The sequence below is a fragment of the Mirounga angustirostris genome, unplaced genomic scaffold, assembly GCF_029215605.1.
Source record: "Mirounga angustirostris isolate CCGP_5_RB_7025 unplaced genomic scaffold, mMirAng1.0.hap1 SCAF_1, whole genome shotgun sequence".
In the NCBI taxonomy this organism is placed as follows: domain Eukaryota; kingdom Metazoa; phylum Chordata; class Mammalia; order Carnivora; family Phocidae; genus Mirounga; species Mirounga angustirostris.
Window position 1 is genome coordinate 68,501,105 of NW_026991709.1, and position 15,574 is coordinate 68,516,678.

At 41.2% G+C, this 15,574-nt stretch overlaps 1 protein-coding gene across 15 annotated transcripts in view; it reads left to right on the forward strand.

Annotated features, from left to right (window-relative positions):
- The window catches only part of KALRN (kalirin RhoGEF kinase), a 655,214-nt gene that overhangs the window by 479,110 nt on the left and 160,530 nt on the right, over positions 1-15,574 (forward strand). For 4 of the 15 annotated variants that reach the window (XM_064572015.1, XM_064572061.1, XM_064572104.1 and 1 more), the window contains exon 34: positions 1-15,574. This exon is cut by the window's left edge and continues 15,011 nt beyond it; it is cut by the window's right edge and continues 12,857 nt beyond it. The exons of the other annotated variants lie outside the window; for them this stretch is intronic. The gene's annotated coding sequence lies outside the window, so the exon portion shown is untranslated. 15 annotated transcript variants of the gene reach the window in all.

The following is a 15,574-nucleotide window of genomic DNA, read 5'->3' on the forward strand; positions in this document are numbered from 1 at the left end:
TAGTTAGAAAAATCAACAAGCACACATCCTAAGTAATGTAGACTTGGGTAAATGACAGTTATAGATAAAGGACAACCTAATTTTATATATAGTTGTCATCTGCACTGATAAAAGAGATATAGTACTATAAAGCAATAATGTTTAAAAAAATGTTTAGTTTTGAAATATAGGCAAAGAGGTTGTCAGAAATTAACATATATGCTCTGTTTTCTTATTTATTTATCAATTCATTTCAAAATACATTGATTTTCTACCATGTAAACAGCTGAGCTAAATGAGCAGAGAGGGGCGAGGAAATTGAGGACATTGGTAAGAGCATTCCTGAAATAATGGATCATGAAAACCAAGCTGCATGAGAAGGAAAGTGATGAAGGAAGAGTATTAATGGATTGGGAGAAAGTAGAGGTCTCCATGAACTAGAGGTCCCAATAGGGTTAAAGAAAAATCATAGTAAGAGTAATTAAATAAGCACGTTGGAAGGACAATAAGTTGCATTCAGGAAGGAAGATGTGAGACTTCTGCTTCTGACCAAGATAGAGAAGCAAGGACTAGATATACACTCTCTGCCCAAAACAACCAGAAAACCAGGTAAAATATAAGAAACAACAATTTTCAAGACACTGGACATCAGACAACAAAGAACAGAGTAATCACTGAGAGATAGGAAACAAACAGAGTGAGCCCTATGAATACCCTAGCTTGCTGCCTTGAGTTTCCAGGTTTAGTGCAGGGTGTCTCTTGAGTTAAAAGATGGAGCTGAAAGTCCAGTGAGACCAAGGCAGCCAGACTTCATGGAACAGAAGAATGGAGAGAAGAAAGCTGCACAGAAAGAGAACTCTGGAGATCTTCAGAGGGCCCCTCAAGTATTCATCAAAGTATTGATCAGCATATGAGGAAACTTCCCCAGGATGGGGAAGAATTACCTGAAATAGAGTAAAGAGGTACCCAGTGCCCACAAAGGGCCTGGAATAGTGCCTGTTCCCACCAGCCAGACTAGAACATCTGAAATTCACAGGGCATCAGGTAGAGTACTGAGAAGGGTCTTACCTTCATACTGAGAAATAGTAAGCCCTCAACAAACTAGGCTCTGGTTCAGCCTAACAAGTCTTAAAAGGATCAGTCTGTCAAAGTAACTTACCAGCATGTCAGGACAAAGCTTATGAATAGGTAGGGATATAAAATAGTAGGAATACAAAAATATTGAGCATCCAGTAAGGTAAAATCCACAATGTCTGGCATCTAATCCAAAATTACCAGGCATGCAAAGAAACAGGAAAATATGACCCATAATGGGGGGAAGGGGGATTAATTGAAACTTAGCCACAATTGACACAGATGTTCAAATTAGCAGAGATAGACCTAAAAACAGTTATTATTTAAAGTATTCCATACATTCAAATTAAGTAGAGACATGGAAAACATAAAGAAAAATCCATGTTTGAACTTCTAGGTGAAAACTACAGTGGCTGAGGTGAAAAATAGCAGGATGGGATTAACAGTAGATTAGACACCGCAGGAGAGAACTTAAGTGTACTTGAAAGCACAATAATAGAAACTATCCAAAATGAGACACATGGAAAAAAATAATTTTTTAAAAAGAGCAAAGTGTCTCATGGCTCAGTTGGTTAAATGTCTGCCTTTAGCTCAGGTCCTGATCTCAGGGCCCTGGGATTGAGCTCCACGTTGGGCTCCCTGCTCAGTGGGGAGCCTGTTTCTCCCTCTCATCCCTGGCTTATGCTCTCTGTCACTCAAATAAATAAACAAAATCATTTTTAAAAAAGCAGCAAAGTATAAGTGAACTGTGGAACAACTAAGCCCCCTAATATTCATGTAATTGGAGTTTCCCATAGGGGAAGAGGGACAGAAAAATATTTAACATAATAATGGCTGAAAATTTTTCAAATTTGACAAAGTCTATAAACCATAGATCCAGGAATCCCTATAAACCTCAGGCACAAGAACTATGAAGAAAACTATACCAAGATCTATCATAATCAAATTGCTCAAAACCAGTGATAAAAGAGAAAATCCTGAAAGCAACCAGAGAAAAACAAATACACTATATACAGAGGCACAAGTATGTGGATGAGGCATATTTCTCATTGAAAACAAGGCAAGCAAGAAGACAGTGGAGCCCCTGAATGGAGTACTGAAAGTAAAAAGAAAACTGTCAGCCTAGAATTCTATACCCAGTGAAAATACCTCTCAAAAATGAAGATTTTTTTTCTGACATACAAAAGCTGAGGAAAAAATTCTTTGCCAGCAGATCCACACTACAGAGAATGTTAAGGGGAGACCCTTACAGAGAAGGAAATGATACCAAAAGGGAAATATGGATCCACACAAAGAAATGAAAAGCACTAAAAATAGCAAATGCCAGGATAAAGAAACAAGATTTATACATAAAGCGCAGTATGAAAGAGACAAAGTGGTAAAAGAAGAATACTATATATAAAACAGAAACAAGTGACTTTAAGACAAGAATTCACACAGACGAAGAGAGAATTACCAATTTGGAAAACAGAAGTGAAGAAATCTCTTAGAGCACAGCCAGATAAAAGAGATGGGATGAAAAATAATTTCAATAAGAATTCTGGGATAAAGTGAGGAGGACAGCAAGAAAACATTTTTCAAATAGAAAATGACCAAGAATTTTCCAGAAATTAGGAAATATAGAAACACTGTAGGGAAACCAGGGAAAATCAAGAATAATAACAAATCTTAACAACAAGAGAGAGAAAGAACCGGTTACCCAAAGGAACAACAATCAGTTTGATAGCAGGCTTCTCATCCACTACAACAGAGACTAAGAAGACACTGTAAGAGCATCAATGTTCCAATAGAAAATCCTATGACCTAGAATTCTATGCCCAGCAAAATTACAATTTAAGAAGGCTCATAAAGTTCTTGCTTTTTTGCAAAAAGAAAAATGAACCCAGAAGGGAGGGATTAAATGCAAAAAAATATTGTAAGTTAAAGAAACATTAAAACATTGTGGTAAATATAATTTAATGTTGAGTGCAAATAGTAAGAATAAAAAGAATACTAACCTCTTGAAACAAAATGGAGTGATCTGAGGGAGGGTTAAACAAGCTCAGATCCTTGTCTGACTTCAAAGCAGGATAAAAGTAGGAATTAACTTAGAGTTTGTTAGAAAAATACACATTGGTAAGGATAATGTTAGGATTGCCACCAAAAGAATAGAAATAGACTATACACTTTCAATAGTGGTAGAGGAAAGTAAGGAGAATACATTGATCTTTATCAGTCTGAGAGAAAAGAAAATAAAAGATGCAAAGAGAATTCATGGTGAGTAGAAAATACAAACAAAAAAAGTCAGAAAGAAGCCCAAATACGTTGTTAAAACAATAAATGCAAATGGATTTAATATATTGATTAAAATACAAATACTTTCCAATTTGATCTTTAAAACAAAATTCAGGTATACACTGTGTAAAACATAAAAATCTAAAACAGTGATATAGAAAATAAAGTGATGGAAAAAGATACACCAGACAAATATTCACCAATAGAAAGCTGGCATAGAGATTTTAAAGTCAGATAAAATGCAATCATTTTAAGCTTTCTTGTCCTTTAAATTTTTATGATGCATGGTATGTTTATTATTCCAGCAAAGCTAATACAGAAATTGCTACCTAGAACTGGGATGCTGCGATACCAAAATTTTTTAAAAGAAAAAGAAGAACAACAACAACAAAAAACAAAATATGTGGTATTGGCTTTGGAAATGGGCTAAAGATGGAGTCAAGTATTATCGGAGGCCAGAAAAATGGACACCTACATTGTGCAGTGTTGAAACATTTGGAAAACTGTCATTTGCTGTCATTTGGAGTACAGCTAATATGTATCTAATGAATTTGAAAATTAAAATGAAGAGTCTGGGAAGTTTTGTTTAAAGGAAATAATTGAATATTTGAACAAAAGCAATAAAAATGAAATGTGTGGCTTGTAACATATGTAAAGTAAACTGTACATCAATAATAGCATAAACATCAGGAAGGGAAAAATGGAAGTGTAGTATTATAAGATACTTACACTATCATGAAGTGGTATAATATCACTTGAAGGTAACTGTGATAAGTTAAAAATGGATCACCACATCAAAAACTAATGATGTATGGTGACTAACATAACATAAAAAAAAAAACTCTCAAAAAAAATGTATAGTATAAATCCTAACACAATCACTAAAATAACAGAACAAAGAGTTATAACCAGTAAGCTATCTTAGTCTGCTTGGGCTACCATAACAAAATAGCACAGTCCGGGTGGCTTAAACAACACATTTATTTTCTCACCGTTCTGGAGGCTAGAAGTCCCTGATCAAGTTGCTGGCAAATTTCATTTCTGATAAGGTCTCTCTTCCTGACTTGTAGATGCCTTCACATGGCCATTTCTTCTGTGTTTACACAGAGAGAGCTCTCATGTTCTTTCCACTTCTTATGAGGACATGTTCTACTAGATTAGGGACCCACCGTTAGGACCTCATCTAACCCTAATTACCTCCATAAAGGTCTTATCTCCAAATGCAGTCACATTGGGATTTGGGGTTTCAACATACGAATTTGGGAGGGATAGAATTCAGCCCATAACATGAGCCAACAAAGGACATAAAATGGAATCATAAAACATTCTCAGGTAATCCAAAAGAAAGGAAAAGGGAACAAAACAGAAAAGAAAAATAGAAAACAAATAACAAGAAAATAGACTCAAACCTTATCATATTCTAATCATAGTAAATTTAAATTGCCTAAACATCCCAATTAAAAGACAAAGCTTGTCATAGTGGATTAAAAAAAAAAAAAGAAGACTCAACTATATGCTGCCAACAAGAAATGCACTTTAAATGTGAATATACAAATAGGACTTTTAAAAAAATACAACATTCTAACATTATTCCAAAAGAAATCTTGAATGGCTACATTAATATCAGCCAAAGTATATTTCAGAGCAAAAAATATTACCAAGAATAAAGATGGATATTTCACAATGATTGTCAGAAAGACCTAAAAACTCTAAACTCTAACGCATGTAATAACAAAACCTCAAAATACATGAAGCAAAAACTGATAGAACTGCAAGAAGAAATAGACAAATCAACAATTACAGTTGTAGATTTTATTTCTTTTATTTATTTATTTGAGAGTGAGAGCAAGCATGAGTGGGGAGGAGGGGCTGAGGGAGAGGAAGAAGTAGACTCCCTGCTGAGCAGGGAGCCCGACACGGGGCTCGATTCCAGGACCCTGAGATCCTGACCTGAGCCAAAGGCAGACGCTTAACTACCTGAGCCACCCAGGTGCCCTTTCACATCCCTCTTTCAAAATTGCTAGAATAAATAGAAAATAAGTAAGTATATGGAAGACTTGAACACAATCTACCATCTTGACCTCGTTAACATTTTTTTTTAATTTTATTTATTTCTTTGAGAGAGAGAGAATGACATAGAGAGAGCATGAGAGGGGGGAGGGTCAAGGGAGAAGCAGACTTCCTGCCGAGCAGGGAGCCCGATGCGGGACTCGATCCAGGGACTCCAGGATCATGACCTGAGCCAAAGGCAGTCGCTTAACCAACTGAGCCACCCAGGCGCCCAACCTCGTTAACATTTATAGAACACTCTACCCAACAATAGCAGAATACACATCCTTTTCAAATGCTCATAAAATATTTACTGAAAGGGACCATTTTGTGGGCCATAAAATAAGTTCCAATACATTTAAAAGGATTCACGTTGTGCAAAGTATGTTTTCTGCCACAATAGAATTAGAAATAACTAGCAAAAAGATCTCTGGAAATTTTCAAGTATTTGAGAACTGAATAATACACTTCTAAATAACCCATGGGTCAAAGTAGAAACCAAAAGGGAAATTAGTTGAATTGAATGAAAATAAAAATACAACCTATCAAAATGTGTAGAATGCTGCTGAAGATAGGAAGATGTCTAATGTAGTGTTGTGGAAGTCAGACAGTCAAAAATGGTGACCGTGAGATCCAAGATGTGAACATGGGAAGGGACTGCCGAAGTGGAGTGAAGGAGGAGCTCAGTGGAGACGAGAAGGTCAACCAAGAGGCCAAGGGGCTGGAGGGGCTTCCCACAGGGAGATGATGTCATTTGAGATGATGTCATTCGAGGTGATGTCATTCCAGATGCTGGCAGAACTTGGGGTGGATAAAGTCACTCAAGATGCTGGCAGAACTTGGGGTGGAGAGGGGAACTATCAGCCTGGAATCAAAGTCACCAGTAACAAACGGAAGGGTTTCTGGTCCCAGCTCTTTGTCTTTGCCAATCACTTTGTCTCTCTGAGTCTCTGTTCCTTATGTGTAAACAAGGGAGCTATGAATTTCCCCTCTCTGTTTAGTTTTGTATTTTAAATATATATATTTTTTAATTTGAAAGAGAGACAGACAGAGATAGCGACAGAGAGCACAAGCAGGGAGGAGAGGGAGAAGCAGACTCCCCACCGAGCAGAGAGCCCAATGCAGGGCTCCATTCCAGGACCCTGAGACGATGACCTGAGCCGAAGGCAGACTCTTAACCGACTGAGCCACCCAGGCACCCCTAGTTTTATATTTTAAATGTCTTAACATATGTATATATTTTATAAACCTCTCCAGGTACTTTTTTGGGAAATGACAAGGTATTAAATGATAAGTGAACACATAATCTCTTAAGTTCCATTGAAACCCTGGCATTCACTGATCTATGCCTGTAAACAACATCATCTCTAAAATGGCCCTTGGAGCTAGGCAGCAGTATCCTCCAGTTACTATGGACAGTCCAGAGAGGATTAAACTGTACGAACAAGTAATCAACTATATATGGACTCTTTAAAGAGTTCTCCTGGATCTTCACAGCATCATGAGGCTGCCTCAACTGTCACAGTTACAGCTAGGCCTGAGAAACAGTCTTCTTGTACCCAGAATGAAGAGGCCAGGAAACAGGTTCACTGGGTGGAAAACCAGGATTTAGAGCTCCACACAATTGAGCATTCAAGCAGCTGTAGCTACAGACCCCTTCCACTGCCCCCGTATCCCATCCCCATTCACCATGATTATAAGGCTTCTGGAAAATGAAATGTAGCAGGATGCCTGGGTGGCTCAGTCAGTTAAGCGCCTGCCTCTAGCTCAGGTCATGATCCCAGGGTCCTGGGATCGAGTCCTGCATTGGGCTCCTTGCTTGGCTGGGAGCCTGCTCCTCCCTCTGCCTGCCGCTCCCCCTGCTTGTGCTCGCACTGTCTCTCTCTCTCTCTGACAAATAAATAAATCTAAAAAAAAAAAAAAAAAGAAGGGGGCGCCTGGGTGGCTCAGTCATTAAGCGTCTGCCTTCGGCTTAGGTCATGATCCCAGGTCCTGGGATTGAGCCCCGCATCGGGCTCCTTGCTCCTCAGGAAGCCTGCTGCCCCCTCTCCCACTTCCCCTGCTTATGTTCCCTCTCTCGCTGTGTCTCTCTCTGTCAAATAAATAAATAAAATCTTAAAAAAAAGAAAGAAGAAGAAGAAAGCTGTCTTGACAAAAAAGGAAAGAAAGAAAATGAAATGTAGCTTCTCCTCATGGAAGGGTTTGATCTAATATAGCAATTTCCCCAGGAGGAGACAGGGAGAGAACTCATTGTTCCTTGCCGTGTGTCTTCTGAGGATCTGCAGTAATTAGGAAGTCCACAGGACACACTCCTCTATTCCCTATCTCTGAAATTTGCAGATTTGTTCAAGTATATTTAGCTTTCTTTCCATATTGTATCAAAACTGTTGGCCATGTGCTAAACACAATAAAAAAAAAAATAGGTTATAAGAACTGCCACCTGCCCTTGGAGTGAGGAGTGGAGGTGTTTCAGGTTGAATGACAGTGCCAGGGGGTTGAAGTAGTCCCAACAGGGAATTAACTCACAGATCGAGAATAGCAGAACCTTAGATCTAGAAGACTCCTTCATGATTTTCATTTTGTAGATTAAGAATCTGAAGCTCATAAAAGTGAAAAAACTAGGCTTGAATTCATATAACCAGGAGAAGCAGGACTAGTTTTAGGTCTCCTGACTTGCAGTCCACTCAGGCATAAAGGAAATACAGGGTCTATGAGACTGTGGAATAATGCTAATTTAATAAAGCCATGCACTTAGAAGGACACATCTCACTTATGTGGGTGCCAAGTACATTGATGATGTAGTGAGGAGGCGGTTAAATTGCATCTTGGAAACAGTTTTTAGTTAGCTAGGAAAAACTTCATACAAGAGAATGGATGATGAGGGAGAAAGAAAGCTGATGTGAGGAATAGACAGACTCTCTGCATGTGATGAAACTTTCAAGAAAGGATGCACAGTTGTGCTTGGGGCAAGATTCTTTTAGCTGGAAAAGCCATGTTAATTATAAAAGAAAACGTATATTCCTCCATTAAATGACACAAATTTTAAGGAAATGACTGTGGTTGAAAACTGGGTGAGTGTGTGGAAACCTAGTTCCTAATTGTTCAGGAGGACTCCCTGGAGGAGATAAACCTGTGAGGTTAGCATGGGAGAGGGTTGGTTGGCAGAGCAAATGAATAGAAAGTATTTTTCATGCATCCAGCATGGCCTGAACAAAGATTTCAGAAGCAGGAACAGAAGAGTTAAAACCAATAAAGCACAAAAAGGCTCTTGTGGTTGGAACTCGGAAGACTGGACACTAAGGTCAGACAAATGCAGGCTGGGAAAGGTGCAGGGAGTTAATACTTACCATGCAGGGGAGTCTCTGAAGCCTGACGTCTGCAGAGGGCTACATTCACATGGGCAGGCGGGGATTACAGGCAGCAGGACTAAAGTTCATCATGGGGAAACACAGAGCAACCAAAGAAGAGACTGATGGAGATACCAGACTGCCATGTTGGGGTTAAAGCAAAGTTGGTTGCTATTCATCACTACCAAACAGGTTTAAAAAATCAAGACTAATCCTCGAGAAGCTAATTATCCCATCACCCACACATGTCCTACAATTTTTGTAGCTCCTACCAGGAAACTGTGTGGGTCTTTTAACAAGTAGGAAAGCATCCGAAAGAGTCTCCTTAGTAAATTAAAAAGAGAAAACAAAACCGCACATGATTGTACAGTCAATTAGGCAGGTAGGGGGATCTTTCTTCTTTTTTTATGTTTTTCTTTAATTTTTTATTGTTGTGTTAATCACCATACATTAACATCATTAGTTTTTGATGTAGTGTTCCATGATTCATTGTTTGTGCATAACACCCAGTGCTCCATGCAGAACGTGCCCTCCTCAATACCCACCACCAGGCTAACCCATCCTCCCACCCCCCTCCCCTCTAGAACCCTCAGTTTGTTTTTCAGAGTCCATCGTCTCTCATGGTTCATCTCCCCCTCTAATTTCCCCCCCTTCATTCTTCCCCTCCTGCTATCTTCTTTTTTTTTTCCTTAACATATATTGCATTATTTGTTTCAGAGGTACAGATCTGTGAATCAATAGTCTTGCACAATTTACAGTGCTCACCATAGCACATACCCTCCCCAGTGTCTATCACCCCATCCCTCCCACCCCCCCCCCACTCCAGCAACCCTCAGTTTGTTTCCTGAGATTAAGAATTCCTCATTATCAGTGAGGTCATATGATACGTGTCTTTCTCTGTTTGACTTATTTCGCTCAGCGTAATACCCTCCAGTTCCATCCACGTCGTTGCAAAGGGCAAGGTCTCATTCCTTTTGATGGCTGCATAATATCCCATTGTATATATATACCACATCTTCTTTATCCATTCACCTGTCGATGGACATCTTGGCTCTTTCCACAGTTTGGCTATTGTGGACATTGCTGCTATAAACATCGGGGTGCATGTACCCCTTCGGATCCCTACATTTGTATCTTTGGGGTAAATACCCAGTAGTGCAATTGCTGGATCGTATGGTAGCTCTATTTTCAACTTTTTGAGGAACCTCCATACTGTTTTCCAGAGTGGCTGCACCAGCTTGCATTCCCACCAACAGTGTAGGAGGGTTCAGGTAGGGGGATCTTTCATGTAAAGATGTTTTTAAGACAGTAAACTTGGAAACACTCTTGTAAGTATTAAGTTTGTGAACATTAGAATACATAAAATGAAACAAATTTGAGAAGAATGTATATTTATACAGATACTCTCATAAAACCTCAGTCATCATTGACCACTCTAGGTTGTCCCATATTTACTTCTTATGCTGATTTACAGCTTGTTTCGTATCTTCTCTGTTAGATGAGACTTTCTGGGCTCTGCTTATGCCAGCAGTCCTTGAGTCTTCTAAGAATGCTACGGCCTGACCTCTGAAAACTTGCCCCTTCCATCTGTTCCAATCTGTTCTGGTCATTTGGCTTTTGGAACATCCATGTTGCAGGCATCAGGCCTCAGAGCTCAGCTCTCAGAATTGGTTCTGGGGCGTCCCCTCACTCCCTGTCTTCTTTTGTCAAAGATATATGGTCCTTGGATGCAAGCTGCTTTTGAATTTCCTTTCCTTTCCGATCAGAATAGAGAATCGTGGAGATTAAAAACATTTCCAAAACTCCCCTTTCTACCTTCAGAAAATCCTCTCATCTGTATCAGTTAGGATTAGAAGGCTCAGCTACACACAAAAGCTCCAAATGGCACTGGCTTAAATAAGATAGAAGTTTGGGGTTTTTCTCTCACGTAGCAGACACCTGAGGATAAGTAGTCTAGGACTGGTGGAAAAGACGCACAGCATCATCCGTACTCGGGCTCCTTCTAGCTCATTCCTCCATTCTTCATAGGGTGTGCTCTAACTCATAGTCCAAGATGGCAGGTGTTGCAGGGGGTGGGCTGGGCAACAGGGAAGAAGAGCCATCCCCCACACCCCCACACACCTAGGAGACTAGTTGGAAGCTGGCACTCGGGCTTTCATCCCACTGGCCAGTCTGATAACATGGCTACTTTAGCTGCAAGGAGACCTGGAGAAAATACTCCTTTACTAGGTGGCAATGTACAGCCCCTCAAAAAAAATGAGTCTTCATTACTAAGAAATCAGGGCAGAATGGACTTGGGAGGCACCTAGAATTCTTTGCCATACTATCTCGTATTATCAGAAAAATAGTTAGTGGCAATCCATCGTATATGTCTCTAATTCCCTCCTCCACAGCTTGTGCTTATTTTGTACAGAAGAGTATTAATGTATAGCAAAAGTCTCTTTGAGACTCATAACTCCTCTCTCCCTATATTGTAAAGGAGCATTGCTTTTTTCCCTCTCGATATATAAAATATATTTTAAACAGATTAATGTTTAAAGAAATATGAGGAATTTCCTCAAAATTAATGATGACCCAATGAAAAGTCCAAAATTATAAACCAATAAAAAGCATTTAAAATATCCACTCCACCTATTTCCCAGAAGTACTTGAGAATTTAACTAAAACTCTAAGATGAAGAATTTCAAAAATAAACATAAGAGAGTCCATATGGAGGAAATAGGGGATGTAGAAGTTTCAAAAATGTGAGGAATCAGAGTGTAGCACTATCTATTTCAGCAAATTTAAATCAACAATAATTGAAAATCCTCTCTATATAAACAATTTTAAAAACAACCCAGGCTGTACTTTTAAGGCACTTTGAACCCTATGGAAGATGCAGGAACATAGATGAATATCCAAAGCAAAAATGTGCTGTAGTGTGTACAAATCACACTCCGCTAGAAAGGGAAGGAGGGAATTATTTGGAACTGCTTGTGGATGGGTTCATCTGAGCTGGGCATGAATGTGGGGAAGGATTTCCAGAAGGTGAGAGGGGTGTGGCTTGGGAGAGAGAGGTAGAACCTCTTCTGGACAGAAAACACCATACATATGAGTCAGGGAGTTGGGAACATGTTGGGTATGTTTGGGAATCAGCAAGTGTCGCTGTGACTTGGAGCAGACGGTCAGTCTGGTAGCAGATGAGTTGAAGAGATTGAGGAATTGGATCTGAGAGGCCCTAAATTAGATGCTCAGTGTCTTGAACCTGGTTCCCTAGGCAATGGAGGAATAGGGAGAGAACGAAGCAGAGCATGCTCACATTTTATGACCTCTCTTTCCTCAAAAAGTCATGAGCAGGGCTCCTTACTGTTGAGAAGTTTGTTCGCTTATAAAGAATGTAAAAGGTTTAGAAGAAGATCATACGATGAGGACTCAGAAAAGGAATGAGCAAGGGGTTGTGAGCCATCTGAGTCCCCACTACCATGTTGGAAGTGAATTCGTCTTCAGGTTTGCTGACAGCAAGAACAAAATAGCAAACGCGTTAGGTTAAATGACATTTGGGGTTTTGACAAGTACAAGTACAGTATAGTGTGTTTTTCTTAAACTGCATGGATTGACATCGCAAGATGTGCCTTCTCTCACTTGCCTTCTTTCAGACAGTAGGATGATTTTGAGTGACCTTGCTATAGGAACCAGGGAATGGCATTGAACAGTGTGAGATAGGGACAGAGAGAAGAGTAGCATTTATTACTCTTAGTTAAGTAGTCAAGGAGCAGTGGTCACTGGGTAGTAGCTTGTGGTCAAGGAGTTAAGGTACGAGTGTGCATTGTGGATAAGCTGGCTGACATTTAGAATAAGTTCTTAAAGCAGTGCTGGCTATTCTGGGATGCGGGGCACTAAAAGAAGAGAATAGAATTTTCCATCAAGGAACTTATAGCAAGAGACATTTTTAAATGGGAACTAAGATACTGTGTCTGGAGCAGGAACGAGACAGACTTTTCCCTCATTTCTTTCAGAAGGGTATTGTAATCTCAGAATGGCAAGGATAAATGGGGACATTTAAGCAGAATGTCCTTCCAAGTGGCCATCCATAGCAGAGCACACGGTGGGGCCCCCAAAGGCCCCAGCGCTCGGTGGCTGCGGCTGATCACCAACCACACTTGGGCTCAGTCCTCGGCCTTGGCCGCCACGGGACTCAGTGAAGGACAAGCTGTGAATCAGAACACGAAGGCAGAGCTCAAGGGGGCCTTTATTTGTATTTTTTTCACGGACTGGCTTGCTCAAGATCACCAGCCACGTAGGGGAAGAACCAGTGGCCGCCCAGACTCTTGACTCTTGGCCTAGGGCTCCACCACCATCTCTACTGGGCTGTCCCATGGTGTCCTGAGGGTTAATGGAGTCCACCATGCAAGTGCCACACTGTGCCAGTCCCAGGGGCTGAGCATGTCATTCCCAGAGAAGGGGGGTGGCAGGGAGGGGTCTGTAGCCTGCGGATGAAGAGGTGCCGAGGGGAGCAGTCAGATGGGGATTTCAGGACATCCTAAAATGGCTTTAGAGGGTTTTAGGGGGAAAAAAATCTACTTACCACCATGTTTCAGGGATATTAAAATGCAGGACAAACCACCCTCCTGCATTTAGGCTCTCTGGGCCTTCTGGGGGGACTGATAGATTTTCTTTCTAAAGTGCATCGATCCTCTGAGGGGAAGAGCCCACAGTCAGAGTTCCAAATCCTTTCCCAACGGAGGGACAAGAGGCTGGAAGCTTTAAAACCCTGAACACTGTTCCATTAGAAATGATGAGCATGGAGCGCCTGGGTGGCTCAGTTGGTTAAGCAACTGCCTTCGGCTCAGGTCATGATCCTGGAGTCCCTGGATCGAGTCCCGCATCGGGCTCCCTGCTCGGCAGGGAGTCTGCTTCTCCCTCTGACCCTCCCCCCTCTCATGTGCTCTCTCTCATTCTCTCTGTCCCAAATAAATAAATAAAATCTTAAAAAAAAAAAAAAAAGAAATGATGAGCATGACAATAGTTAAATGAATAACTCGTACACCAGCTCGTCATGTGTCACTGAGGCCTGGGACCAGATGCACCCTGCACACCTCCCGCAGGCAGATGCTGCGGGGCTTAGGGCAAAGCAAAGTTGGAGGGGACTGTAAATAATTGGCCTAGAGGTTTTTTTTTTCTTTCTTTCTTTCTTTCTTTTTTTTATTATGGTTATGTTAATCACCATACATTACATCATTAGTTTTTGATGTAATGTTCCATGATTCATTGTTTGCCTAGAGGTTTAATAAGGTGCTGAATAAGGAGCAGGGTGTGGCCACCAGTGTTTTTATAAGAAAGCCTGAAAGAAAGAAGCCAGAGGAGGCTTACGTTTTCCAGATTCTTTTAGAAAAAAAGGAAGAGACAAAAAAGGGGCAAGACGTCAAAGTTGTCTATATTTCTATACTTTTGACCTTGAATTATCTTAAATGTAAACAAGATAAGAGGGCTGCCTGGCTGGCTTGGTCAGTGGAGCATGCGACTCTTGATCTCTGGGTCATGAGTTCAAGCCCCACGTTGGGTGTGGAGCCTACTTTAAAAAAAAATGAGATAAGTGGGCGCCTGGGTGGCTCAGTTGGTTAAGTGACTGCCTTCAGCTCAGGTCATGATCCTGGAGTCCCTGGATCGGGTCCCGCATCGGGCTCCCTGCTTGGCAGGGAGTCTGCTTCTCCCTCTGACCCTCCCCCCTCTCATGTGCTCTCTCTCTCTCATTCTCTCTGTCTCAAATAAATAAATAAACAAATAAATCTTTAAAAAAAATGAGGTAAGAAATGAGTCATGCAAAAGAGTCCTTTTATTTTTAGTCACCATTCAGGCCCTTCTAGAAGAAGAATAGGCCTAGGGAAGCCATGTGTCCCGGTTTAGGCATTAAGCAGTTTATGGAACTATTGTGATTTTAAAGAATTTGCCCTGTGGCCAGACTGTGTGTTCTGGGTTTTCGTTTGTTTGGGGTTTTCTAGACATACTGTGGTAATATGGTCCTCATCCGGGTATGGTGAGTGACTACTTACGCTGCTAGCTGGGCAGAGTAGCTGAGAATCTTTGAATCACGCACACTTTCAGAGCGGGAATGGGCCTTGGTGATCTTCTAGTCCGTGCTTTTTGTTGGAGAGATGGAGGAAGTTGCAGTTGCTTATCCAGGCCACACAGCTACTAAGTGAGAGAGCTGGGAGCCGTATCCAGCACCCTTCATTGTTAGTCAGGAACTCCACACGCTGTCTGTCCCCGAGCTGCCAAGGGCCATTTTCTGGCAGGTCAAGGCTACTCAGAGGGCACCATTTAACAAAATGCAGTCTTTTCTGAGGCCCTCACTAGTTTATGCCCATCACAAGTGACACTCAGAAGCTCACGAGCCTGTTCTCTAATCGTATGCCAGTCAAACCCCACATACGTCATAGTTGGTCTTTGTATTTCTGTGAGCTGATTATACCTCTTCTGCAAGGTTTGGAGCAGTTTCTTAAAAACTGGGAAGTGGCTGGTTCATTCCTAGCCGCAGCTCACCCCGCGAGGGCGTAGGGCTCCCGTCCTGTGTCCCGGTGCCATGAAACACAGCTTTTGGTGCTGCCGTTGTTTTATGCTGTTCAGTGGTCGGAATCCACGAAGGCCTTTGTGTGTGTGTTTTGTTTTAACCCTTGTGACTCTTGGAATTTTATAATCACACAGTTGTGGTTTTTTATCTTTTGTATCAGCTGTGTCATCTCTAGTTAATTCACTTAGTTGCAGGGTAAGAGCAGTCTTCAGGTAGCTCAAGGAGGAGAATGGACGAGGTAGACTCTCATGGCAAGCAAATCCTAGCGGCCACGGCCGATCTGGGCCCTGTGGAGCCAGGGCGT